Consider the following 24,921-nt stretch of genomic DNA (forward strand, 5'->3'; position numbering starts at 1 on the left):
TCTGCCAAGGATTGAGAGCCAAAGGCAATGAGCCACACGCCTCATGGGCACTCATATTCCCGTAAATTCTGAACACTTAATATGTTGGCTATCTGTTCAGTGTGTCTCTGAAGGAATAAGCTTTTCTTTTCTCTGATGGTGGTAAGAACCCCTCATGTGTGCAGACATGCCAGTTTGCCTCCCTTGGATTTATACATCGACCAGAAACATCAAGGATTATCTTTAGCCTCTTCAGGGTGGTAAAGTCAGAGTGAAACCAGTTTCTTTTTCTTTTTGACACAGGGACAGGAAATAGACTCTGCTGGAGAGGGCACCATGCAGATTGGCACGCAAAGCATAATAGGGTGCTTCTTAGGCTAGGCGGGACAAAGGTGGAGATGAAGGCAATCATGGGCCCCCTTTTCATTGGCCTAAGATATAGGAACACTTGCAGATGTAGTGCTGTGCGCTGTGACAAGGGCATGCGCGGTCCTTGGCAGGTCCTTGGTGCAGATATTCATGAATGGTAGACGACTGGAGAGGAGGGCATCAAGCGTGTGCCTACCAGTGTGGATGGAGGCAGATGTGGAGAGCCGGAGCATCAAAGGAATCGAGGAACAGAGAAGGGAACTTGTTAGTGGGGGCACCCAGCCACATATTGAAGCTGCCCATGACACATTTGAATCGGGTCTGTTGTTCACCATGATCAGGAATATTTCTCTTGGAGCAGGGAGTCAACAGAGGCAGTATACACAGGCTTTGGTTAGGCTAATTAAGTCAAGGTTGTGTTCCTCAAACAGGTCATGGAGGCTTGAGACATGATTGTCAGTAGACCTGGCATTAAGGGTGACAACCATGAGGTACTGCAGGACTTGAGTACTTTCCTGAGGGTTGGGGGGGGGCGATGTGTGTATTGAACAGGCAAAGGCACAGGGGGCCAGAGATTAAGGCACTGCAGATCAAGAGGCCCAGCAATCTGGTGACACCGTAGAGTTGAATAAGCCCTGGGCAATGTGGGAAAGCAATGAGGGAAAATACCAGCGAGGGTGACTGAGGCATCACAAGGGAAGAGGATAGGGAGCAGGTGCCCGAAGGTGAGAGGGTTCATGGTGCTGCCCTGTGCCAGTCCCATTCGGGTAAACATAAATGGCAATCCCTGTAAAACAAGAGATGCCCATAAACATGTCCCATCTAGCGCTACCCTGAATCATGGTAAGGTCACGGGCAGAGGAAGTGGAGAGCATGATGAAAGTCTGTCAGACAGTTGCATTGCATGTGAATATCAGGAAGTGTACATAGGTGTCCGCAACAGGCAGCCCTGGATTATATTGGAGCGTAGCCACTCTTTAGTTTTTTTTCATGGACAATTGAGTAGCCCTTGGCAAAAACTGGGGTGACAGAAGTGGGCAGGTGTATAGAGAGTGGGATTGCTTCCTTGCGAGTACCACAAAGGACAGCCACAAAGGACGGAAACGCGGGCCCTGACAATTTGGTGCAAAAACAAGCCAGCACAAGAGTCAGCATGAGGATGGCTGGGCAGAGTATTATTATTATTTATTTCTTCATATGCGCCACATGCCCGTAGGCCTCAGGGCGCCCACACAAGCAAGACTAACAAACAGACAATTAATGAGGGAGCAGAGAGGGAGCCAGATAACATGCATTTTATCCTAACTATTTGGTGCACCACGCCGCTGCATAGCCATCACAAGGCTTACAACAGTCTAAATGAGTGCATGAGGCAGTGAGTAGACCCGAGTACAGCTATACAGCAGCACATTCTAGAGGTTTCTCGAGCAATCAGCGAGGGGAGAGAAGCTTAGATGCACCTGGCAGGGTATGCAGTAAAGTGCCAGGCAGCACAGAGTCCAAAGGGGCCGCCATATTGACAAGGACCCAGAAGAAGGATGGGCAGGAGAAGGTACAGCGGGAAGAAATTACAGCCGGCAGGTGTACAAGAAAGGAACTGCAACAGTGTATGCTGACCTCCACAAAAAAGAAAACCGAGTAGTGGGCCAGTGAAATTATGGGGTAAATAGTAGAGAGCTTTTGTCAGGGAAGAGCCCGAAGGAGGGAGGGGCTTGGGAAACGGATGGTAGACGGAGAGCCCGATGGGGAAAGAGTCAGGTACAGAAGAGCGGGGCTGGATTGTCAAGGAAGAGACGGACTGCGCAGGAGAGTAGCAGTAGAAGAGGATTGCCAGACAGCAGGAGTAGGAGGATTGGCACAAGGCACAGGGGTGAGCGGTGAAGAGACTAATACGTAGAGGGGGCTGGTACAGCAAATTGTAAGACCCTGAAAGCTTTGGAGTGATATAGAGGAAGCAGCCGAGGATGGGGTAGGAGGTGTGGCATCTGAAGGAAAGGCCCCAGAGGCTTCATGATATCATAACTGTGGGGACATCACATGATCGCGGGAGCGTGTTCTAGCAAGATCTCGCGAGAGGGGATCTCGCGAGCCCACGCTCCGCGGGAAACCGTTCCCGCTTCAGAGTTGGCGCTGGGCCAGCTGAAGCGGTCACAGAGGAGCGCTGCTCCTGATTACAGGATAAGAGGCAGGGAGTGACAGAACTCACACCACAGCTTCTAGGGCATAACACCACAGCCACAGGAGGCTTCATGGGGGCCCTAGAAGTCTACAGCGTGCCACCGGTGAGCACAACCTTTCCACAGTGAATCAACTGGGAAAGCACAGGACTTGATCGCAATGAACTGTAAGTAAGCGCCCAGAATCACCAGGCCACCTTAGAGCCTTTCTCCCTGTTGTCAGTCAATAAAGACTGTTAGAAACCCTACAGCGTCATGTCATCTATTTAGGCCACAACATAACTGGCGACGAGGATACCAGAAGTTCCACGGACCCACCATGCAAGGCGCCACACCACCCCCTGCGTTTCTCCCCTTGCCAGGGACACCGGCAATTCCTTGGATGCAATGGGAACCCCTTTTTTCCACCTTCTTGGAAGCAGTGGGCGGCACGCGATATGCCCCCATCAGGAAGAGGGCGATGCTGTTAAATGCGTTAGGGGTTGAAGGTCAGCGCATCTTTGCCGGCCTTAAAGAAATACCTGCGGCTGACGATGCCGTCGAAGACGACGATGTTTACAAAGAAGCGACTCGTCGCATCATGAAGAGATTCACTAATAAGGAGAACATTGTACTGCACAGGCTAAGATTCTACACTCGCAAACAGGAAGGGAGCGAACCCGTGGATGACTACATCACCAGGATGAGGGAACTCGCTTCTCTTTGCGCCTTTGGAGAAAATGCAGAACAGGTTATCTGCGACATGCTCGTTGTCCACACCAACTCTAGGAAAGTACAGGACAAACTCATCCAAGAAAAGGAGGTCACCCTCGATAAAGCCATCCAGATTGCCAGGGCAGAGGAAGAAACCTCCAGCAGGCGCAAGGAGGCGGGAAGTCACCTGCCTGTGCCCGAAATGGCGGCGCTACAATGGAGAGGTCGCAGAGACAAGCATTCCCGCGATGGCCCCAAAGACAAAAGTCCCAGGAAAAAGGAGGCACCGAAATGTTACAGATGCGCCAGCTCCAAGCACATGGCGAACGACCGCGACTGCCCCGCCAGGAATAAGGAGTGCTCCAAATGCGGACGCATTGGCCACGTGGCTCCGGCATGCATGTGGCGGGAGAAAACTGTTTCCCGTGTTGACGGTGACTGCACCTCAACTGACGATGATGAACTACAGGACAGACACATGGTTGTCATGGTCAATGCCCCCCATGCCAGAAGAGAAAAGCCCCACTGCACCATTAAAGTGGACGGAATGGAAACGCGTGTCATGGCTGATTCGGGATCCGACCTCACCATTCTGCCCATCAACACGTACAAGGAGATGATGGGACAAGAAAAAGTGGAGATTAGATCAACCAGGCAAAAACCGACCGTGTTTGGAGGGGCAACGGTCGACCTGTTGGGCTACATCAAGGCCCGGATCGATTTTAAAGGGAGGTCTACCACCACCAAAGTGTATTTTTCACCCAAAGGTCCAGCCGTGCTGGGGTGGGATGACCAACACAAACTCAGCATGAAACTAGATCCCAGCACTCCGGAACAGGTGCTCATGATCTCATCAGGAGCAGCGCAAAACTACAAGGAGATCTTTCCAAACCTGTTTTCCGAGAATCCGGGAAAAGTCAAAAACTTTGTCCACAAGATTCGGCTGAAACCCAACGCCACCCCAGTCAAGCACAAAGTAAGGGCAGTACCTGCCACCGCAAGACCAGCTTTGGACGCCCACCTGAGGAAGATGGTCGAAGAAGGAACCATTGAAACCGTAGAATCCTCAGAGTGGCTGAGTCCGGTAGTATTAGTAAAGAAAAAGTCCAGCAACGACCTCAGGATCTGCATCAACCTGAGAAGCCCGAACTTGGAGGTGATCACGGATAGCTTCCCACTCCCCAGCATCAATGAGATTGTCCTCATGATGAAGGAGGCGGCCATTTTCTCGAAGCTGGACATGCGTGATGCCTATCACCAGATTCCTCTACACAAGTCCTCCCACCCCCTGACGGCGTTCATCACTCCTTTTGGCACCTTCCAATACACCCGCATGCCTTTCGGGTTATCGTCCGCAGCATCCGCATTCCAGAGGATGATGAGCTCCCTGCTTAAAGGCCTCACCAATGTCTCATTCTTCCAGGATGACATCCTGGTGTACGCCAAAGACAACGAGACCCATGACAAGGCACTCAAGTCAGTCCTGAGCAGACTTCAGGAGGAAGGCATTCACCTACGCCATGAAAAGTGTGTCTTCGGGGTGAACAAGGTAGAATATCTTGGGTACTGCATCTCGAGTGATGGGGTAAGCCCCAAGAAGAACCTCATGGAGGCCATTACAGAAGCACCGGCGCCGATGTCCAAAGAGGAACTACGCTCATTCTTGGGCCTAGCCGAGTACTATGCCAAATTCGTCCCCAGGTTCTCTGAGACCACGTCTCCCATGAGGGAGCTCCTGAAGAAGGGGGAAGCGTACTCTTGGGGCCCAGAACAGGATGAGGCTTTCGGCGAAATCAAGAAAAGGATTCTACAAGCGCTGTGTCTTAAACCATACAACCCTGAATGGGACACCAACATCACCACTGACGCCAGCGCATACGGCCTAGGGGCCACCTTGACCCAGAAGAAGGGCGACACTGAGAACATTGTGGCGTTTGCATCCAAGGCACTATCCTCATCCGAGAAGAATTACTCTACGGTAGAGAAAGAGATGTTGGCATGCGCCTGGGCCGTCGACTATTTCAGATCATACGTATGGGGGACAAGATTCAAGTTGATCACCGATCACAAACCCCTAATTCACATGTTGAGCCCGGGCGGCACCAAGACGGCCACCCCCAGACTGGCCAGGATCGCCGCATAGCTCCATGAGTACACATATGAGATACAACACATTGCGGGCTGGAAAAACGCACAAGCGGACTGCATGTCCAGGCTCCTGAACCAAAGCGCCCCCGGCACCACATTCCTGGAAGACGAATGTGTCGTTGCTTCCATCGGCGACTTGAGGAACGTCGAGTACATGGAAATGAGCGAGCGCCACTGGCAGGAAGAGTTCGAGCAGGGCTACGCCCTAAGGCACGTGAGCACCTGGGTTCGAAATGGATGGCCCAACGAGAGAGCGATCCCCGAAGGCCTTCGTCCCTACTGGAAGGTGAACGAGGAAATAACCGCCATGAACGGTCTCATTCTCAGAGGTGATCAAGTCATCCCACCCAGCGGAATCCGCAAAGTCATACTGTGCAGAGCACATTCGGGCCATTTAGGGTGCAACATGACCAGACGAAGGATACGCAATGCATACTGGTGGCCAGGCATGGACCAGGACGTACGGCAGATGGTCGATAGGCGCCATGAATGCTCAAACAGCGACAAGCGCCTAGCCGTGAAGTCCCCAAAGGGGTGTGGTGAAAACTGGGGCTGGATTTCATAGGGCCGCTGGACAACATGCCCCCAGAGCACAGGTGCGGGATAGTCATGGTCGACTATTTCTCCAAATGGGTGGAAGCTGACTTCACCCCAGACATCACCACAGGAACAGTCATTGAAACACTCACCGCCATATTCCAGCGGGAGGGCCTACCCGAAGAACTCGTCACGGACAACGGAGTCCAGCTAGTCTCCAGAGAAATGGAAACATTTCTCAAGCTCAACAACATCAAACAGCGAAAAGCAAGTCTATACCACCCACAGGCAAATGGCCTAGTCGAGCGGGCAAACCGCTTCATCAAGGGGGCGCTACAACTGGCTCACGCCTCGGGCCTGGACCCATACAAGACAGTCAAAGAAGCCGTAGCGGCCCACCGTCTCACCCCCAACGCCATCACAGGTGTTTCACCTTTCCATCTGCTGAGGGGGAGAAGGGCAGCATCCTCACTGGTACCACCATGGCTCCAGCAAGTGAGGGCCGACGAAGATGTTGACATGGATGACATAACGTGCCGCATGCAGCGCAACAAAGAAGCAATGAAAGCACAGGGGGATTTGCGCCGAGCCGCTCGACACACACAAGTCAACAAAGGGGATCTGGTGAAGATACGACTTCCCCACAAGGACACCTCCACTGGTTCCAGATACAGCAGTCCCATAGAAGTCATGGAGAGTGGGGCAAACCACATCTGCACCAGCGATGGCAGGAGATGGAATCTAGAAAGGGTAGCCATGTGCCGCAGGAAAGAAGACACGGTACACTCGCAAGGAGACACTGGAGGAGATCAAGTCTGCCAAGAGTCATACGAGAACCATCACCTCCCGAGTAGAGATACCATAGAGCCGCACCATCACAACGACTTCGCAAGCCCCATTCCCCCAACAACACCCAGGGAATCACAGCAAAGAGCTGGACAAAGAGAACCTGAATCACCAGCACCCTCCCAAAGACACTTCATCGATCCAGCTCCATACCCCGATCCTGGCAGGCCCCAGAGAGAGAGAAGGAAACCCAGGAAATATGCGGACTTCATCATGGAGTGACCACCCATCCTTTTTCCCAGCAAAGGAGGTGTGTGGGGACATCACATGATTGCGGGAGCGTGTTCTCGCGAGATCTCGCGAGACGGGATCTCGCGAGCCCACGCTCCGCGGGAAAACGTTCCCGCTTTAGAGTTGGCGCTCGGCCAGCTGAAGCGGTCACAGAGGAGCGCTGCTCCTGATTACAGGATAAGAGGCCGTGAGTGACAGAACTCACACCACAGCTTCTAGGGCGTAACACCACAGCCACAGGAGGCTTCATGGGGGCCCTAGAAGTCTACAGCGTGCCACCGGTGAGCACAACCTTTCCATAGTGAATCAACTGGGAAAGCACAGGACTTGATCGCAATGAACTGTAAGTAAGCGCCCAGAATCACCAGGCCACCTTAGAGCCTTTCTCCCTGTTGTCAGTCAATAAAGACTGTTAGAAACCCTACAGCGTCATGTCATCTATTTAGGCCACAACAATAACGTCAGGACGCAACGTGAGTTCATACAAGAACCGACTGCCGCGAAAACGCGACAGTCGGCAGTTACTCAAGCACCTAGGAGTCTGTATTGTTCCTGCTCCCTGACAGACCCTACAGGGCCCCAGTTAGCAGTGAGGCCCAGCCTCACAACATCACAGAAGGAACACAGAGCAACAGACGCAGGACAAGTAGAAGAGGTGGTACAAAGAAGTTAAAGAGCATGAGCAAGTTGGCACACAAGGCTTAGAAGGGGGTTGAAGAAAGTTATTCAGGCAGGCAAAAGAGAGACAGGAATCCCCCATGAGCAAAGAGGCAGAGACCAGTGTCAGGGTGAGGGTGAGCTCGGTGAAGAGGCAATGAGATGATTCCCTCAGCAAAGCCTCCCAGCGCCGGGCTGTCCAGGCAAGACTGCCCCAGGTGATGTTATTTTAGGAACAGCGAGGCCTGCCCACAGAAACCTTGACTGTTAATTACTGGCTGGAGGGCTCGCAGCAGGTCAACAGAGACACTCTGCAGCTCCAGCCTCTGCTGACTGCTTGGGCCTCCATCTTAGGTCGCTGCACAGAGCATGGTGCACAAACGGACGCATGGTAAAGATGGCCGTCACAGGCCACAGCACTGCCTCAACACTTTATGGCACAAATATTCAGCCTGTAGATGTTGCAAGTGAATAAAGGGCATAGCCCCTTTAAGGAGAGGAGGGCACAGAACAGTGGGAGGGAGTGGAAAGAGGGAGAAAGTGTAGGAGCAAGGGAGGAGAGAAGGCACTTGGAAGGAGAGTCAATAAAGATGAGGTGAAACACATATTGGCGCCAACAGTATCATTGAGAGTGCAAGATGCGGCCTTGAGGGAAGGCCAACAACTGGCGACAAGAATCGTGCCCAAGTTGTGTAGAAGAGGAGACCAATGAGCCCAGCAGTGCTACGATGGGACCCGAATGCCCGGCAGCCCCATTTTAGGGACAGGGGTGCCCGGCAGCGTGAAATGGCGGGACGAGCGGGCCCGGCAGTAATATGAAAGTCCTGGAAGTAAGAGCCCAGCGATACTGCGGAAGGCAGAGCGCCGCGGAAGAGGAGCGCCACGCTGAGAAGAAGAAGACGGGGGCGAGCCCAGCAGCACCGTGTATGTGATGCGGTGTGAAAAGGTGCCAAGGAGGAGGGCAGGAGCAGCTGACAGGCCCAGCCCAGCAGTGAAAGGCTATGTGCCCTGCCGGAGAAGCACCGGTGTGCCCAGCAGAAGAGAAGACTGGGAAACCCACGAAAAGGGTGCCTGCGAACCGGGCAGCAGTGAAGGAGCAAACGAAGAAGAGGGGAGCCCACGAGCACACGGGAAGACCCGGTGAGCGGGAGGACTCCACCAAGGAGGAGAAGTGCCCAACAGCTCCTGGCGACCCACGGAAGGATCCAATGAGCTGAAGGAAGACGTTGTGGCAAGTGACGGAGGCCGCCCCAACGACGGCAGCAGTGAGCAGCATGGCCGGGAGCCAATAAGAACCTCTCCCCCACTGCCACAGACCCGAAGCAACCAACACTGCAGGGTGCAGCAAAACGGCGCCATCCCATAGCCGCCGCACCCGCATCTCAAACAAAAAAAACATATATGTACAAACATTCACGCTATACCAGCGCCCACATTGAGCAGGCCCTCACTACCACATACGGAAGACTGCTTACCTGACCACACAGGACCGCAGGCCAGCCCCAACAAAAGCGTGCCAAAGCCTGCATGCTCACAGGAAAGCACGGGCAACAGGAAAACAACGACAGACACCTGCCACCGGCAAGTACCAATACGAAAGCCCCACCACAGAGACTAAGAGTGGCAGGGCGCCACCCACAGGGCCACACAGAACAAGGGACCAAAATACAGCAACCTGCCGCTGAGGAGCATGCAAAAAGGCACTGTGAGTCCGTACCCAGAATTCAAACGCCGCCAGTAACCCCACCAGAGACAGGTACACAACCAGGCCCACGCCACCCACCCTCCTCTACCCACAAAACAAAAGATACTCACACCACACCATTGCAGAAAGAGCCTCAACGACCCCAAGGGAAACGCCGACATAAACACCTGCCAGTCAGCAACAAGGGCAGCACGACGGGTGCAAAACACATGCACACTGGCAGCCAACAATACAGGTGCAGCACAACAAGCGCAGACACAAAGGTCCCTCCACCAGTGCCATACCAGCATATGACGGACCACTACAGAGGAACACGCAATAGCGCACAGTGGCCAAAATTCGTGACTTCGACACAGCCGGCAGCCCCAACAGTGCCAGGTCCATGCCACATTCCGGAAGAAAGGCAAAGCCGGACGAAACGCCACCACAGTGCACCTTCAACATAGCTTCTACGACCACAGGAGAGAAGTGGCCATAAGCACCAGCCACCATGGTTGACTAGGTACCAGCAGCTGACGCAGGAGCACAAGCCCTAGCAAACTTGCGTCCCACATCCCACGCCGTCCTCATGAGACATCCTGACCCATTCACACTCAACCCACGTCATGATCAAGGACAAAGGTGGGAGGAGTGGGTTGAGGAATTTGAAGACTTTGTAGGTGCGATAGGGAACCAGGACCCCTCAAACAAAAACAACATATTCATGAATCTAGCAGGAAAAGAAACAAAAAGCATAATAAAGATGATTCCAGCACAAAAAAGGACCACGTACCAACAACTTCTCACGGCAGTCAATGTCAGGCTGATAGTAACTTCCAACAAGGACTATGAACGCTATGCATTCAATCAACACGTGCAGCTTCCACATGAGTCCATTGACGAGTTCGTCATCCGTCTCCAACAGAAAATTAGAAGCTGCGACTTCAACAACTTTAATGAGGAGGAGGCCACATGACTCAGGATCATAGAAGGGTGTACCTCGTCAACACTCAGGAAACTTCTTCTCAAAAGGCCCCTCTCCCTAGCAATGATACTCAACCTGGCAAGAACACATGAGCGAGTGGACGCACAGTCAGCCACAATAGAGAACAAAAACCAAAGTGACTACATTGCGGCCCTCACAGTAGGACAGCCGGGATACACTGGGCCTACCAGACCAAGGAGAAGGGGAGGAATCAGAAACCCACGACACTAAACCCGGAACGAGAAGCAATGCCACAGGTGCGGATTGGGGGTCCCACACAGACGACCATGCCCGGCCGTCGGAAGGAGATGCTGGCGATGTGGCCAAGAAAGCCACCTTCAGGTGATGAGCACAGTGAGACCGCCCACAATCCCCGCATGCCAACCTATGCCACCACCAAGCCTGGCTAGAGATCCACACCTACCAAGAGGGCCCGACGACCGGTCAATACACAGGAGCATACAGGCACCGCCACTGCAAGAGAGATACCTGGTACCACAAGGGGCACAGACTGCCGTCATGAGAGCCATCCCGCCCCGGCATGAGCACCCACCACACCCAGAGTTAAACCACTGAGGCCCTACGAGATGCCGAAAACAGGGGGGACGCAGAAGCCACAATCAACGTCAACAACGAGCAACGTCATCAAACCAGAGAGGAAGCATACCCCCAGGGCAGGTCCCAAGCACACGTAGTCCAATGGGGAATAGCACAGCCGGTACAACCAAAAGGACAACCACGCTGTGACCCAATCCAGGGACACCACAGAGTACCCACCGCCATCCACATGATACTGAGTCCCGCCATAGGACACAGCAGCCTAAGCCATCGGACGGCACTACCACGCGCCCTCTTCAACATCCACTACAGGTCACTTAGAGTTACCCAGGTGAAAGACTATACACATGAACAAGAGATGGAAGAGACAAGGAAAACCAAAGAAAGGACGGACCGCACAGACCCCATCCTAGCCACAACGGACAAAGAACCAGTGACAACCATGCCAAAGGACCACAGTGAAATAACTCCACAGGCCTCCCTCTTCCATGAGTCATACCTAGAGGAATATGAACCAACGAAAGAGGAAGTGATCGTGATGGGAGAAACAGAGAGCGAAGGGACATATGAAACACCACAATGAGAAAAGGCGGGGAGACCCGCGAGCAACCGAGCAGGCCGTATCGAACCACAAAGAGACCCCAACGGCTTATTGAGCAAATGTAGCCCGGGAAGTCCCATGTTAAGTGGGGGGGGGTGTTGCGAGTGAATAAAGGGCAGAGCACCTTTAAGGAGAGGAGGGCACAGAACAGTGGGAGGGAGTGGAAAGAGGGAGGAAGGGGAGGAGCTAGGGGGGAGAGAAGGCAGTTAGAAGGAGAATCAATAAAGAGAAGGTGAAACACACATTGGCTCCAGCAGTATCATTGAGAGTGCAAAATGCGGCCTTGAGGGAAGGCCAACAGTAGATGGGGCACAGTGAGCAACCAGATGGGAAAGTCTATACCACTTGCCCCCCACTGTGAACAAAAACACCATGCCCTCATTGGTCACCTGACTTCCTTCCCCAGGCTCTTCCAGCCCATTAATCCATTTGCATCTACTGTCTCACCATACAACCTTTAGGACACCTTTCTTTTCCTTCCTCGCCGACCTCAGTCCTCTCTGAGGCCTGTTTGCCATATTAGTACATGAGTACCACTCTCTGGGATAATTATGTCATCTGTTATTTGCAGCGCTCTGAAACCCATGGGTGTGTAGCGCTTTATAAGAAATAGATATTATTATTAACCCTTCCTGCTGGTGTCAAGGCTACACTGTTATGGGAGACCTTTTTTCCACTCTGTGCGTTTCCTGTTCAGAACCAGAAGGTAACAACTTAAACTGCAGTAATCGTTCACTTAACAACACTTCTGACACCCAGGAACTCCTCTCAAGCTTGTTTCTGTCAGCCCCAGCCACCCAGAAAAGTTGTGCCACTCAAACAATGCTCCACTTATTTTGAGTTGTTCAGGCTTTGCTTGATTGCATTATCCCAGTCCCCCTTCCAGCTGTCCTCCTGATCCCTTGCCTAGGGTGGGTAGTGTAACAGTGGTTCTTGGCCTGTGATGTATCCGTGAGTTTTTTGGCATTCATGATAAGACTCTATGGCCTGTTCAGTTTAACTGTTGGACAGTGGATTTTTACTGAGTCTCAGTGAGATGATGTGTCAAAGTACCTAATACTCTAAACATGTACAAGATGAGGAAAGGCTCATTTGAATGAATAGAGAACAGTGTACCCTCAAGGACTATGGAAGACAAAGGAGAGAATAATCAGGACAGACCATAAATACGAAGACAGATATATGAATATGGGCTTTCTTAATGTCAAACATGCTCCCTCTGAGAAGGTACAGAGAAGTTTGGAAAAACAAACTACCTGAGGTTTGGTATTGGTTCGCTACTCGAGCTGTATTACGATTTTTTGATAAAGTGAGGAATACATTGTGCGTTGGTAAATGTAGCTACTCTAAAACTGCAAAACCTAATATGTCTATCCAGGTCCAGGATCCAACTTAAAAGCAAGTCTACATTAAATCCTGAAAATCCTCACCTGCTTGGGTAGGACATAGAGTTGTCTCTGAAGTTGGTACCATCTATTATTGGCTCTGAGATGTGTGGTTTATAGAATAATGTACAACACAGTCCTCACTGCATTCAGCTCCCCTCCCAATTCAGTATCCAAGATGTGTGCGGGGATGTACGAAAATCACAAATTCAACATGCACGTATCGAAATAATCACGCACATCACCCCACGCCCGCTATCCCCCCAACCTCCATCTCCTACCATCCATACTTACCTCTGTGGCTGACTTACCTGCTGCTCCTCTGCACGGCTCCATCCATGCGACGCGAGTTCCGCCTCCCCATTCAGAGGTGGAACTTCGGCAGCAGGATGCTTTTTTCTTTTTTTTTAAACTTTATTCGTCCGCCACATTCGTTTTTAGGGAAGCAGGGCACAACCCCATCACGCATTATTGTCCAGTAAGGAAAGCGCGCGGGGGACACTCCCGCAACCCCTGTGTTGTGTGGCCCCGCGGTGTCAGGGGAGCCACTCATACAAGCACACACACTCGGTCATACACAGAGATGCAGGACGCGATGTTGCCGGTTGCATCACCCGGCGGCAACTGCCGCACGGACTTCCTTTATTCCTTTACGCATGCGCGGGCCCAAACGAGGCTCGCCCATGCCCAGTGCACACTCGGGACGTCACATCCCTTTTTATCTTTAATAACAAACAACAACATGATGTTAACTTAATAAAACATTAACTGGAGGGATCTGACCGCAGGTATTTTCTCGCCATTCTCTGACGGTCACCGGTATCCTGAGCTCAGTCCCCTGAGTCCAAAACATAGTCCTTGAGACGGGCAGGCGGTCTCCTGGACTCTCTTGAGGGATACCTAGACGTGACTGGTGGGGCCTCCGTGCTCGCTTCTGCCGCTGGGGCTCCAATGTTCATGGGTGCCTCACCCAGCTCTTCAGGGCCCCCTTCCTGGGCGGGCATGGCTTCTGGACCAGACGTTCCTGTTGATGTGTCCACCTTCTTGAAAAAGGACACATTGCGCGTGACCATACCACGCTCACAGGCGGCCGTCACCATGGTCCCCTTTACATAGGTGACCTTCCAAGGGTGTGGTTCAAACGGTAGAGCTAGCTTTCCTTCGGGGTGACGGTTCTTGACTAGCACTGAATCTCCGACGCGGATCTCCTTGCCCTGCAGGCCTCGTCTGTCGCTTTCCTTCTGGTTGTGCATGGCCCGCTCTTGTCGTACTTTTTCATTGTCTATGATGCCCGGACTCCTTCCCTCAATTTCAGGTATCATTCCTCTGGGGCAGCGCCCAAACAGTGCCTCCGCAGGGGCGACACCCGTGGACTGATGGGGCATGGTCCGATATTCCCGCAAGAACTCCACTAGCTTCTTCTTCAAGTCATCACCTCCGTTGGCCGAGATCCACAGCACTTTATTTAGTGTGCGCATCATTCTTTCCGCTTCTCCGTTAGCGCGAGGCCACAGTGGCGAGACCCTTATCTCGGAGATATTGCGCAAATTGGTTGCCGGTAAACGGCGGCCCGTTGTCAGAGCAGAGTATCTCCGGAAAACCGTGTGTTTCAAACATTCTGTCGTATGCCCTCGTGGTGGATTCTGTTGCCGTCGATTCTACCACCTCCACCTCTGGGTATCTTGACCATTGGTCAACGACCACCAGGAAATACATGCCCCGACCCGTCGAACCAAAGTCTACATGGATTGTCCCCCAAGGCTTCTCACTCCGCTCCATCAAGCTTATAGGGGAAGCCCTTTCCCCTGGGGTCGCCGCCTGGCAAGCCAAACACCTTTTCACGAAGCCCTCGATCTTTTCTTCCAGATCCGGAAACCACACCTTTGGTCGTAGTCTCGCTTTCGTTTTGACCACCCCTTGGTGTCCGATGTGTGCCAGTTCGAGCACCCGCCTCCTTAGTGTCTGCGGGATTACAATCTGCCTCCCTCTCAGATCTCAGACCATCATCTGAGATCGAGAGCTCCTCCTTTACCCGCCAGAGTGCCTGAAGATCTCTCTGGGCTGGCGCCGGGAGTTGTTGCGCAGCATCTCCCTCCAGTCTCCACTTCTAATGGCCTCCTTAGTGACGTCAAAAACTTCATCCTTGGATGACTCTGAGGCAATGGTTAATCTAGACAATGCTACGGGGAGCGCCCCATCCACCACATGACAGAGCAGTCCCTGGCAGTCTGACACATCTCCGTCTTTGTTGGTACCTCCAGCGTTGGGGTGACGTGATAGGCCGGATTGTTGGTGCCTGGCCTATATATTAGTCGCACCCCATACTCCATCAGTGCCAGCATCCACCTCTCTATTCTTGGTGGCGGCAACTGCCGCACGGACTTCCTTTATTCCTTTACGCCCAAACGAGGCTCGCGCATGCCCAGTGCACACTCGGGACGTCACACCCTGCTCCCCTTACACGACATCTCTGTTTTCTTTTTTTTCCGGTGTCGATTTCGGCATTTTCTCTCACTCGATTGTTTTTTTCTCAAGCATTTCGGTGGATACTGTGTGCAGCCTATGTTGTCACTGCCTCACAGGCAGAAGAGATGCACCTGCTGGAATAATGGGTCTGAAGTGGTAAGCAGCCTTCCCCTCTTTCATACTCCATCACAATTCAAAATTGAAATACATTTAAAGAATAAACCCACTGAGCAAAAATGCCATGGTCTGATCAACAAAGCAAACAATCATGTACATGTCAACGAAGATAGGGGCCTGCTTCCAGAGATAATCTGCTATGTAGGAACAGGACCCTCATATCACCCCAAGGTAGATACATGCTGTGGTGAAATCCCCTGCCTAACCTTGGGAGCCAACAGTGGGTTGGTCAAGGGGGTGAGGGGCCACCCAAGCTAATGAATGCAGGACCCAGAGGAGGTATACTTGATTCACAAGGCCATGCCAACTGAGTCCTCACACTAAGGGAAGGCGGCAGTCACAGGAGTAAACAGACAGCCACACACACAAAACCCAAATAATCACCAAATAAGTGGGCTAAACCCCTGAGGATACTTCTATTCATAGTATTGAAAATCCTGGAGACCACCTCCCTAGCCAGACCCAAACACCCAGCAGAGGTACTGATGCCTTTTCCTTTAAGGAAACCAAAGTACAACCTTCTGAATTCGGCGCTGAGTGGGGAACACAGTTATTCCTTTGGCAGTAATGCCAAAGGAGATATTTCAGAGCATCCATCAGACTGGTGTAACATGTGGGAGTCTTGCTGATCCAAAATTGCACTTGAGTGAAATGAAACTTAAATACAATGTTCATGTGAGAAACATGATAAACACTAATGTTCTACTCCCAGTAGTGTTGTGGAAGTTGCAAAGTTAGAATTTCCCCACAATGACAGAGTTTAAAGTAGGACATGTCGTAGGGCTCCAAAGGGGAGGACAGGAAGCCTCACACACTTGCAGGGTATTTCTGGAATGCAAGATGATGGTAGTCTTTTATGTAAGCTGAGGACGACCCCCTTTCACTTAGTCACATAGTCCAGTCGCAGAACAGCCCAGCCCACACAAGTGCAATCCATGTCCCTCAGCATCTATAATGGGGAGGAGCCACAAGACTATAAAAGCCCATTGGCTCAGCCAGAGTGTGGGTGTTCAAGATGGAGGACGGCATTCTGAGGAGATTCATGAGCTAGAATTCTATTGAGAAGAGCTATGAGGAGATAATTGGAGGTTGGAGTAAGAAGTCACACTGGAGGAGAATTGTTACCATCTTGTGAAAGATTTATTGAGGAGGTTGGAGGAAGAGTATTGGGGAGCTTTGAAGAAGACCTGCTACCATCTGGAGAGAGCGTAATTGAGGAGGTCTTGCGGGGAGAGTTACCTGTAGAAGAAGTACCAACGAGGTTGGAGGAAGAGAGGGCCACTATCATTTGGGAAGTATGATGGAGAAAAGTTAGAGGGAAAGCTAGAGTTGCAAAACCCGAGGAGGTGGATGGAGAGCAGGCATACTTCTTAGCCAGAGAGACCATGGAGGTACCAGCAGACCAGCTCAGTCTAGGGCAGACCTCAGAGGCCAGAGAAGGTCAAATAAGGTGTAATCCTACTGAGGAGTAATCACGAGGGGCGTGTCCTGGATACCAGACTACTAAAACGGGGAGATGGTCCGGTGACAGCGGATGCCCCAGGCCTGTCTCTGAAACCATGGGAAAGCAGACTCATGGTGAGAAAGAGTCACCTTTATCCCAGACTTCCAGAAGAGATTTTCAGACTTTGCTAAGCCAAAGAAGTACCGGCCTTGGATGGCCTTTATCACGAACTTGATGGCAAAGGATCCAGAAACCACGAAAAGCCACAACAAGAAGACAAAGACAAGGGTGTTCTATTAGACATTGGAGTGAAAACCAGGATGAGCCCAAACCAGGAACATTGTAAGAGACATCTGCTTTTTGACTGGTGAATCACCTTTTTTGTTGCACATATACTACTGCTGCCTTGTGACCTACATCCTTGTGTCACCCTTTTTTGTGCTTAGCATTCACACTGTCCATGTCAATACTAATGCATCAGTGGCAAGCTGCCAAGTCAACCGTGTCAATGCAACTGCTGGATGAGTCTTAGTTCTAGAAGGAGGAATAACAGCACAAACAAGGGTATTCAGTATTTCTGCTAAAAAACCAAAAGCATTTTAGAGTTTGTGAAATATAATTTGGAGGCATCAAAATCGGTGGCACCTGGTGCAAATATGTGCAATAGATGCCAAAACAGAACTAATAAGTTCATCTAAAACAAGCGCTGAAGAGCACAAGATGGAGGAAGCAGCAATGCAATCTTAACGCTCTCAAGAAAAAAGAGGAAGGAACAGAGGCAAACATTTTTTAAATTTATTTTATTGTTTAAAACGCAGACCTAACTCAATAGCAGTGGAGCGCTGTACGGAGTGTGTGTAGTGGGCATTTATCGTTTAAATGGAGCGCTGTACTATACGTTTTTGTTCTGTGCATCCATTGGAATAGGAGTTGCTTAAAAAGCCGTGTTTTGAGAGATTTGCAAAATTGGAGAATTTGTTTGTTTGTTTGTTTATTTATTTATATAGCGCACCAAACCCGCAGGTATCTGGGAGTGTTGCAATGTTGCAAAAGTTACGTACAGTACAGTGATAGAGCCATCACAGGTATTTACAAGTATTTACACATAATTTGTCTCTGGAGGATAGCTCAGGGGCGACGTTCTTGCCTTGGAATCAAGACGACATGGAGCAACCTCAGGTTCGATCCCCGGGTCAGCGCTTAGAAACCTCTGGGTATTAAGCGAAACCTCTGGGTATTAAGCGCATTATAAATAACCTATCATATTGTATCATAATAGCAAGAGTTACATACAGATATATACACAGAGCTTGAAATGATAATATATTTATACATCAGGAGCCAGGATTTCGTATTCTTCCTGAAACTGAAGTAGGAAGGTCCTGCTCTGATGTTAATAGGTAATAAGTTCCAGAGTTTAGCAGCCATCTCTGGAATGCTACTTCCACCTGCTTTCTGAAGTTTGTATCTAGGTACAATCAGGCAGTGAGTGTGTATAGTTCTCAAGGGGCGATCTGAGGTTTTGTTTTTTTTGGTAAATTTGTCAGCAAGATATTTAGGGGCGGAGTTGGCTAGACATTAATGCGTGAGAGTTAGAGATTTTAAATGAATTCTATCTTTGACTGCGAGTAAGTTAGTACTGCGTCTAAGAGCGGAGATGACCTGCATTCTGGGAATGTTGAGCACCTATCTTAGGTCATTATTCTGTAGGGTTTGAAGTTTGGTTATGATTATGTTATAATTGCTGGGGTATTCTGAGCCAACACCGGGATCGAGTTCCAGCGGGGGAGGGTGTGACAAGAGAAGGATTGAAAAGTGTAGTGAATCAACTGAAGCACAGGTGACTCTGATTAATTCAGGCATCGTTAGAGAGAAAAGACAAAGGAATTGGAGTTTCCTTTTTCCAAACCAGAGGTTCCTAAGTTATTTCAAACAAGCAGCATTAAATTCAGAAGCCAGAAAAACATTCAAGGAGAGCTGAACAATTAGAAAACAGATCATGGAAGAACAATCTTTGTCTCTTAGGTATCCATAAAAAGACAGAACAAGGTACATTTATGAAGGATTTTGTAACAGACGTATAATGAAGATTCAGCAGCTAATAATTATAAAGTTTGTGTTAATTAATATATTCCTATTGCAGTTTAAAATGTAAAACAATAGGAAAGCCAACACTGCAAGAGGCCCCATCACACATGTACATTTCATGTGGCTTCTTTCTTTGGTAGTCCTCTTAATGGTTGGGGTGAGTATTAAGAGTCCAGCCATTGGAGAGTCCACTGGGCCCCGGTGCCATAGAAGGAATAGGCATTCAAGAAGAACAACAATTTGCATAATCAAGAGCACCAACTTAAGTGCTCTAGTTATTTAAGAGGCAATCCCACCAAGTAAATGTTGCTCTTTTGATAAGCTGGTACCCTCTTATGATCACTTGTTCTGATGAGGAGGATCTCCATCTTACTGGCTTTAAGGCAGAGATCATTAGCGGCACACCACTCCTGAATTGCAGACAGACATTCAGGAATGAGAGCAGGAGTAGAGGCGGCCAAAGGGAGCCTGAAAGAGCGCTGGGTGTCATCCAAAGAACACTGAAAGATGGAGCAGAGAGCAGCGATGCAGGGGGCGACAGGTGCCAGGTATTGGCTGAACATCCAGGGAGAGGGATAGATAGAAGAGAGGAAGGACCTCAGTGGGACCTGAGAGGGTCGGTCAGTGAGAAAGGAGGTCAGCCAGGCCAAGGCCTGATCAGTGATACCCAGGTTATCACGGAGGCGCTTGAGCAGGATGGCATGGTTGACCATTTCGAAAGCAAAAGAAAAATAGAGGAGAATGGGGACAGAAGGAAGTTAGAGTCAAGGTTGGAGAGCAGGTCTTCACAGATGTTCAGGACAGAAGTTTCTGTGCTTCTGGCTGCTCTGAAGCCATACTGATGTTCATGGAGACAACCAACAGATTCAGTATGAAGGTTAAGCTGGGAGATGGCCAGCTTTTCGAAGAGTTTTCCCAGGAAAGGAGTCATAGAGATCAGGTGATAATTTGCAGGAGAGGAAGGGTCGGCAGATGGCTTCTTAAGGAGGGGGTGCACAAGGGGGTGCTTCAGCGGGAGGGGAAAGTTCCAGCGGCAAAAGAGGGATTGCAAAAATCAGCCAAGGCTGTCAATGTTGTCCTTGATGTTTCTGAAGAACAAGGAAGAACCTGTTTTGATGAAACTTTAATAGATCAGACTTGTCTAGAAAGATTGTCTGGGGTGAACATGGGAAAGGAAGAGAAGGGGAGGAGGTCACAGGCAGGCCAGTAGTGGAGGATGAGGAGATGGAGGAGGAGGAAGAGAGGATGGAAAGGACTTTTTTGGCCTCTGGCAATTGATTAACTCCTAAGCCTTCTAAATGCACAAAGGGAGCTGTCGATTATTATTGCCAAGGCGAAAATCTGGATAGTCGAGGCAAAGGTGCTTTTCACTTCACTTCACCCTGAATGGACAATGACTCCAGTGGGTGAAGGAGTTCACCTATTGGGGTGTTTCCTTCACCAAGAACCCCAGTTGATATTGATAAGTAAACCCGTTCCAATCCCCAGGCATCTGGTGCAATTCTTTTGTATAATGAGCCTTTTGGGCAAACAACCAATTGTAGCAGTTGTGTGCATTTTTCAGGCTAAACCACGAGTAATCACACCTTTTGGCTCTGATCTGTGGGGTTGTGAGAAGGTTACGTCTCATCAGATAGCTGGAGACCTCTTTGTCAGACATTTTTAAATCTGCCATGTACTGCTCCATCACTTGCTTTTCATAGCAAGTACAACCAACCCTATATATATCATGAGTTTAGGCTGAGCCCAGTTGTTGCCTGGCTCTCTAAGCAGTGCAATGCCTTGGCTTTCTATTCCAAGGAGGTTTTGAATGATGTAATAGATGTGATATTTTCACTGGCCTTACCCTGGTTAGGGTATGGGAAGAAAGTATTTGCTTGTAGTATATTTATGTACCCTCTATAACGCAGCACATAAGGATATACAATTTGCAAAAACACTTTTAAGAACAATATTTCAAGAGGCTAGGGATGATCTCAAATTACATAATAAAAGTAATATTGCTCATTACTCTTTGTAACCAGGCATGAATAAAGTGTATCAAATTCATATGCCAGTGTGCTCGGCAAAAAAAAGGCTTGTACATTTTAGGTTCAAGATTGTACCGATTGGTCCTACTCGTGCAACTTGGACACGTCATACTGATCACTTTATTGCGTGCCTCTTTGTTCAGATGTTTATGAAAACCCTGATGAATTGTAACCTCTTCTTCTTCGTATGCTCAGGTGTGCGGGGAGCACTCAAAGGTGCAGGATTTCCCCGCTGTGGAGCGGTCCCTTTTCTCTAGGTGGCTGATGACCGAGCTGTGACCTCGGCTCAACAGGCTTATCTAATTCAGGATTTAAGAATGAGCGGAGTCCATAGGTCGCATCAATTGAATTATGAATTTAGATTGTATGTATATAGAGTTTGTGATATCTCTTTTGTATCGATTTAATGTTTGAAAGTTTGAATACATGAACTGAACAATTTTAAGACTGTTTTTGAATGTTTTTTTTATCAATAACTAACATAAAAGATTGCTTGATTGACATTTCTAAAACATTTGGGCCAATTGACAAATAAGCCACTACGAGAAACTATGACTTACTCATAACTTAAACTTGGAAAGGGTTATGTCGAGGGTATACTACTCACTTGCTCAAGCTTTCTAAGAATAGGTCAAATTTACACCAGAGTCACTCATTGTAACTTCTTTATTTTATTTTTTATTTGATTGTGCATTTGTAAGGCGCTTATACAAGTAAACTGTGTTTCAATGTGCCCACAGGGCAATGGGGAGGGAATGTTAAACGGGAAATCATATTGTGCCTCCTTCTGATATATATTGGCCTAAGCCTAGTCGCTCTGCGAAGAAAACCGCGTTGCAAAGTTCTGATTTTGGATTGACTTTGCCGCCATTTTAGGATCATCCGCCATTTTGATTTCTGTTTGTATGTGATTCTCTGTTCTAAAATGGTGGACTGTGTTTCCAACTTGCAACTGAGCCCTCCTGACCTTTGAGCCTAGTTAATGGTTAGACTGTCCGAGGGCCGAATGTTTAGACTAGGGAATGAGACCTTGCCCCAAACATGACTTGTGGTTTAAGGATTGTCTGCGCTAACAAGCCTCATCCACAAATACACATTGAGGACAATACTGTGTAAATGTTGAGCGTGGACACTTGCAGAACTACATTGTGAAGGGATATGTGCTAAGGCTCACTGTTAAATCCAGAAATACACTTTGCTGTTGTAACTTGTTGGAAATGCAAACCTATGTAATCCATGTGCATATTATTGTCTGAGCTATATGTGAACTTGGCACGAACTCTAGACCGCAGATTATTAACCTGTAGAGGGGCTGGACAATATTAAAGGATATGTATAAATAATATGAATGGTTAGATGTCCAGCATCTCTCCCTCCTCACTCTGACGGGCTGGTACTCATTGCGGGGTGTCGAGAGCCAGATAGCTATCTGTATCAGATCTGTGTTTCTTTGTAACTGCGCAGTATTAAAGATCTGTGAATCTTTATAGCCCGTGTTTGGTGTATTTTCTTTTGCGGTACTCAGCCTCGATATTTCCTTGCTTTTACAGGAACATGGAAATGAAAGGCAAATATGACAATGATAGAGACATGCAGTCCTACTAGGCCTTGTGAACATTCAGAACGTGCAAGTGCAGAGTGGGAGAAGAGATGAGGGAGGGGGAGTAAGTGCTAGGAGTACCCTGGAGGGAAGTGCTAGGGAGTAAGTTGCAAGCAGCTGTTAAGTGACTGGCAGAGATCACTTGGTCAGAGTGGTCGACCACCAGTAAATAAGTACAGGCCTGTGATAGCACAGGCCGGTGGGCGCCAAGGCAGTGCTGGGAGCGGACGGAGACTGAAGTTGATTGAGGTGGGAGGCCCGGACCCAGGTGGACACATAAGGGCCCTGGTCACCAATCTCAGCGACTGTGGGGTTTTTCAAAGGAGGGAGGAAGGAAAGGAGAAGGTGAAAAGGAATGTCTTAAGGAGCTTTCGGAATTTGAGGAGATCTGGCTCAAGACGAAGAGGAAGACCGTTCCATAGCCAGCTGAGGAAGGAGATTGGCCACCATCTTTGTGAAACAAAGTGCCCTTTCCAGGTTTGTTTCAAGGATAAATTAAAGTAACTTCTTTCTGAATTATCCTCATAAATTACTAGCCCGTTTGCTTGTTCTTCTTACACACTGTCTTACATTAAGGTACTTGAACTGTTCTTGGAACGTATTTATTTATTTGTGTATTAAAAATTCTTGTATACCTCACCGCATGCCCATAGGCCTCAACTCCGTCATACTGCCCTTTATGGCATCTCCATTTGCACAAACTTGCACGGCAGTCTTCTTTTCCCATCAACATTGCATTTCTTATGTCAAATTTGCTTTGTTTATACTTTTTTACAAAATGTCCTGTGGTGGCTCAGAACACATCCTGGCACATATGATATTTCCTGCTACGTCTAACAGGGCAAATTACCATACTTGTTGATGTTTGTTTGTTAGTTTATTTTATTTGTAGGGCGCACCGAACCCGGACGTAACTGGGCGCGAAGAATGCACAAGTAAGTTTACAGCTTAGGTTACAGGCAGAGGCAAATTACAAATAAATACATGTAATCAAAGAAGGTACAGGTTAAACAGGGAAAAGGTACAGCAAGATCCTAAACATGACCTACCCCAGGCATGGTGGTAAACCTGTAACTAAAACACTGGTCCCAACAGGAAGGTCATGTTGGAGGGTCCTCCTGTGCACAGTTTGCCAGTCTGCAGAAGTTCCAGAGTACCTATAGGTAGCAGCTGCACGGCCCTGGTTCTAGAGCTCGCCATTAACAAAATAATACAGAAACCATGACTAAAGGTAAAAATAAAGAAGTGAACATATAGTGGGCCTCATTACACGGTAGGCGGTAAGGGTTTACCGGTACCGTTATTTTACCGGTACCGGTAAATCCTTACCGCCTTACTACGAGGTCCCTTTGCGGGTTGGGGAATATAACGCCTACTTTTTGCAGGCGTTAAAAACCAACCCGCAAAGGGACCAGTGGAGCTAATTACGGTCCCGCAATTTGCGGTACCGTAATTAGCGCCTTTCCCATTCCCATAGAGCCCTATGGGGCAAAAATGGGAATGGGGAAATGCAATGGTGGAAGGGGGAATTACTGCCCCGCCAACCTTGGAATGGGGCGGTAATTCCCCTTTCCACCAAGGCGGTGCAGGTATTTTACCGGCATGAACCATGGCGCTAATAGCGCCATGGTTCTCCGCCTACCGTGTAATGAGGCCCAGTGTCCTTTAAATACAACAAATGAATAGTTTACATGGCAATATGTAAAAAAATGCAAGCTTATTTTTTTCAAAAAAGGTTCCATAAACATGTTACAATTAAGCTCGAAGTATTCTGTACATTGAATAAAAAGGCAATTGTTAAAGTAGACATGGAGCACATTGCAGAAAAGCCTTGTAGAAGGGGTTTGGCAGTGTGTCTGTTGTTCCCTGTAATGTCACTACATCATTTTGGTTGCATAGCCGGGTGGTAGGGCACAGGTTCTGGGAGCATGGGCCTGGGAAGTACAGGGGATTTGCCATTACCATCTGTTTTTTTGCGTCCAATGAATAGAAAAGTGATCTTGTACTCAAAAGATGACTGTGTTCTTGTGAAGGACCCCACTGTTTTTTGCAGTGCTGGAAATCCCTCTGGCCCTGTGTCACAGCAGACTTCTGGGTGGTTGATGGGCTGGGCTTCTGAATGTCATTTTTAAGCAGCACTTTGATGAAAATTCGAGTTTTGAATCTGCTCTCTGGCCAGATTGGTCCTGATTATTGAAATTGGAGCACAGCTGCTGTTCATGGTTTACTGATTGCTTCTTTTTCTTTAATGTGATGCAATATATTT

Source organism: Ambystoma mexicanum, chromosome 2p (assembly GCF_040938575.1).
Source record: "Ambystoma mexicanum isolate Mex_15411 chromosome 2p, UKY_AmexF1_1, whole genome shotgun sequence".
Taxonomy (NCBI): Eukaryota; Metazoa; Chordata; class Amphibia; order Caudata; family Ambystomatidae; genus Ambystoma; species Ambystoma mexicanum.